We start from the raw sequence: 5,063 nt of genomic DNA on the forward strand, positions 1-5,063 counted from the left end.
AGGCGGCGGACATGTCCGTCGGCGGCGGGGAGATTTTTTTAGGGTTAGGGGGGAGAGAATCCGCGAATTTGGAATGGGGGTGTATATATAGGCATAGGGGGAGCTAGGAGAGTCCAAATGAGGTGCGGTTTTCGGCCACGCGATCGTGATCGAACGATCTAGATGATGGAGTAGAGTTAGGTGGGTTTTGGGCCAAATTGGAGGGGTGTTGGGCTGCAACACACACAAGGCCTTTTCTGTCCCTCGGTTAACCGTTGGAGTATCAAACGAAGTTCAAATGATACGAAACTTGACAGGCGGTCTACCGGTAGTAAAATAAGGCCGCTTGGCAAGTCTCGGTCCAATCCGGAAATGTTTAATCCCCACACACGAAATAAAACTAGAAATGACCACCGGACGAGAACGAAGCGCCGGAATGCAAAACGGACAACGGGGAAAATGCTCGAATGCATGAGACGAACACGTATGCAAATGCAATGCACATGATGACATGATATGATATGCATGACAATGACAACAACACACGGAGACAAAACCCGAACCCGAGGAAATAAATATAACTTAACGCCGGAAACGGCAAGAGTTGGAGTACAAATAGGGAAAGTTACATCCGGGGTGTTACAGCCACACCCCTCCCAGTCAGCAGGACCTTGTTTCGACTGTAGGAGGTCCAAGAGAAGTCCGTTTCCTACGTTTTGTGGTAGGCCAGACCCCTCCCGATGAACATGATCTGTTCGACCGTGGCCGGTCGAACACAAGGTCGTTTCCTCTATTCTGCGGTACGCCAGGCCTCGTTTCCATTGGTTGTTCCGTCCAAGCCGGTTGGCTCCCGATGAACCCGACGACGCATTCCATTCAGAAACAGCCGGTTGGCTCCCCATGAACATGATGACGACATAGTTTCTCCGTTCCGACCCAGCCTTGTACACGAGCCCTGGCCATATGTATGCGGGAGTAGGCGTTCGAGACCCCACCCGTATGTACATACGTGACCGTATTTACTTTCTTGCACCCTGGCCGCCATACGTACATGTACATGCTACGTGCGTGCCTCTACTACGACACGTGCCCTTCCTTGCATGGCCACGGTTCATCGCTCCAGCCTGTAGACAGATCGTATGTACGTACACGTTCGTGACCAGAATGACAACGGTATGTATGCTTCGACCGGGTGGGTCCCAACTATCAAGCACTTCCTTGAATGCGAAGATGTAGCTGGTGGGTCCCAGCAGTCAGGGGGGGAATGTTTTTTTGTGAAATACGATGGCCCATCCGGTGGGTCCCTGCCGTCAGGTGGAGGAATCATTATTTTGTGCGTAATAAGGAGGCACTTCCCTGTTGCGGCCATGGACCCGGCTGTCAGCCTCTCCACATACAATACTCTTCTGATGGAAGTCGTTTGTTGACCACATTGACCATGCCGCGACGAGAGACCAAGGCGGTGGACAACAGCAAGGCCTAGGAAGGGGATGACGCGGAGCCGGGGAAGACGCGGCAGTGGATGCCCAGGTGGAGAGGAGTATGATGGTTCACTGGTTCAACTACGGTGTGAGGCTGCTGTCGCTGCAGGGTCGGGCCAGTGGTGGGAGTAGTAGGGGGCGGTGAGGCCTCCACAACAGCACAACCGGCTACGGGAGGCAGGAGCAGGTGGCACGACCGGCGCTGCTTTGGGCGTCTGGAGCAAGAAGACCGGAGGTTGAAGAAGCACTACGGCTATTGGATGGACATCGTATGGTCACTGGAGCTAGAATCGTTCTTATTGACTAAGTTGACAAAGCCCTCCATCCCCGTCAACTTAGTAGGCCCACATGTCAGCCTCCCACTATGTTGGGTCCCAGCTAGCAGAGGGAGTATTCATTTTTTTGTGCATAATAAGGAGACACTTCCTTGCGTACGAAGATATAGCTGGTGGGTCCGACCTGTCAGTGAGGGGAACGTTTTTTCGTGAAATACAGAGGACCTTCCGGGGGGTCCCAGATTACAGGTGGAGGAATCATTATTTCGCGCGTAATATGGAGGCATTCCTTGTGTGCGGTCGTGGACCCAGCGGTCAGGCTCTCCACGTACAGTCCACGTCCGATGGATGTCGTTTGTTGACCACGTTGACCACGGCGCGCCGAGAGCACCAAGGCGGTGGACAACGGCGAGGCCAAGGAAGGGAACGACACGGAGCCGGGGAAGACTCGGCAGTGGTCGCCCACCCGGTGGAGAGTACGAGGGTTTACTGCTCCGGCAACCATCACCGAAAAATAACAGGAGGTGTGGGTGAGTAGAGGAATGACCTAGCCAGCAATGGAGTAGGGTGGGGCGGTGCGGCCTGTGCAGCTGCACAGCCGACCAAGGGAGGCGGGAGCAGGCAGTCCCACAGGCACTGGTTTGGGCGGTTGGAGCAAGAATATCTGATATTGAAGAAGCAGCACGGCCGTTGGATTAACATCCAACGGTCACTACTTCTAGAATCATTTGTGGACTAAGTTGACAAAGCCTTTCGTACACGTCAACCTAGTAGACCCACAAGTCAGCCTCCAAATCTGTCCCAAACAGCATACAACACGAAATTTCTTGCCAGATTCAAATTAATTTAAAAACTAAACATACCTTAATTTAAATCCAATGAAATTTTACCCGCGCAAAAACAGTGAAATTTAAAATATCAAAATCAGAAAGAAAAAAGTATTTTGGAACTAATTGCATGCTTGCTGTATTTTTTCATTTTACAACCCATTTAATATTACTTATAGCCCATTTTCTGGGCAAAATGCATCCCTCGTCGTCTTGAAAGATTTCTGGCCTAGCAGGGCATAGAAAAACAAGTAGGCCTACGTTGGTTATTCTGCAAAAAACAAAATAGCTGGGCTAGCCATTTTCAGAAAGGAAAAAAACAAACTGGGCTGGTCATGTGCTAGACGGGCCACAACTCTAGAACAACCTAGTTGATACCCTTCTCCGTCTAAAAAAACAAAATTACTGCGCGCGCTACTGGGTCCCTACTGTCATCCTCAACATGTACAGTCATCTCCTTATTCCTCTCGGTTGTTGACCATGTTGACAACACCGGAGGGCGGCGCCGCGGCAAGCGAACCAAGGTGGAGGACAATGGTGAGGCCTAGGACAGGAACAAACAGGAGTCGGGGAAGATGCACAGAGTTTTAGGGTGCGATGTGGCCACGATGCGTGGGCAGCAGCACAGCCAACCATGGGAGGCAGGAGCAGGCGGTCCCACCGGCGCTGGTTTGGCTTTGGCGACCGGAGGAAGAAGAGACTGAAGAAACACGACAGACATTGAATGTCAAGCCAACAATCAAGGTCGTCACAATCGTTTGTTGACTAAGCTAACACCAAGTAGCATACTTTTTATATATAGGAAGAAAAGAAAAATTGGGCTCGTTCGCCTGATAACATTCCCGTAACTGCGACTGTTCGATCTTGCGTCGCAACTAAAACTGCAAGGAAAATGCGTTCATCTGCCGTCGTCCTCCCAGAGAACGTTCGCCACATAAGTGACTAGCACCCTTGGTTTTCAACCGAGAGGTTTGGGTTCGAGTACCGGAAATTTCAATTTTGTTCTCCTTCCTTCCTTGCAAAAAAAGAAAGAAAATCAAAGACTTGAGAAGGCATACAGAGACGTTGCTGAGTTTTAGAAAAAAGAGAGACGTGCTCCTGTAGCTGGTTCGAATTCAAACCTAGACTATGACTATATATGGTGCTATGCTACTCTGCAAGTAATGAAACTGACATATCCAATGTTCGCTTCTCCTCTTCTCTACTTATTTTGCATAGCATCAGAAGCTCTGGCTGCAGCAACCATGTCCGTTGGCTGCTCGTCCACCTGCTCTTCAGCAGGCAACAACTAGATATGCACCAAGTCGCCACCCGTACTATCGCCTGTGGGTCTCATCACATCCCCACCGGCACACGCACTGCAGCCGGTTGCTCATCGCAACCCACTGCCGTTGGTGTGGTTCCACTACTGCAAATCACGCAGAGTCATCCGATGCATCTCAACCACAATCCTCAACCCTGGCCGAGTCTTCTACAAATGCCGAAATCATGGGGTAATAATATGTTTAAGTGTTGTTCTGCTGCTTTCAGTTGCTGATATTTCTAATAATTTGGTTGATGATCTTCCAATTTGATCGTGCAGAAAAGGGAAGATTCGTGTGATTTGTATTTCTGGGAAGATGCTGATGTGGGGGAACGCAACTACGCTGATTATTTGGTTAGCCGAGGAATCCCAATACCAGTAGGTTGGGGTGTTGGACAAGTAACTGAAGGAATGACAGAAGAGGAAGATGCAGAGCAGAAGGTTAAAGATGTAGTTCCTCTGATCATGGCCAAGAAACAGCTGCTGAACGACCTTGTATCAATGAGGAGATGAAAGAGCTTGTGAAGATAATGGGCAAAATCGATGTGCTCTGTAGGATGATTGTCTCTTTATTTGCAGTGTATGTAGCTCTCGTGATATATTCAGTGGCTATGACATGAGCACTTTGCTGAAACTAGTAATGAATGAAACCTGTGTAGCAGCCTGGGTGTAGTGTTGTGAACATCTAATGATTTCTATTAACAGAAATGGGGGGGGGGAATCCCCTTTTGCTCAAAAATAAATAAATAGAATAGGCCCTTTTGATAATAAATAAATAAATTAGCAGAGGCCCTGTCGGGTCATCTTTGTTCCCATTCGAAGACGTCGAGCAAATTGCAGTCCAACAACAAACTATGTCATCAAACTCAAGTTTCACAGCCAAATATGAGTACAACTAAACAACAATGTCATCATGTTTTAGTTGTCATACAATCACCAAACACAAATGAACATACATAACAAGTGATGTTCTCAAAACAAAATACTAAACAACACGTTCATCAGGTTTCAGTTGTCATAGCAAACACAATTTCACATAGTAGATAAAAAACGTATTCTGACAGGCAAATACGACAAAAGCAATCTAATCATCATCCGTAGTAGCAGCGTCAACATCTTCGCCATGTGTATCAGTCTGAATCGTAATTCCCCAGAGTGTCATCTTCTTCTTCATCCTCAATGTCCTCGAACATTGGCT

This window comes from Triticum dicoccoides, chromosome 2A (genome assembly GCF_002162155.2).
Source record: "Triticum dicoccoides isolate Atlit2015 ecotype Zavitan chromosome 2A, WEW_v2.0, whole genome shotgun sequence".
Classification (NCBI taxonomy): domain Eukaryota; kingdom Viridiplantae; phylum Streptophyta; class Magnoliopsida; order Poales; family Poaceae; genus Triticum; species Triticum dicoccoides.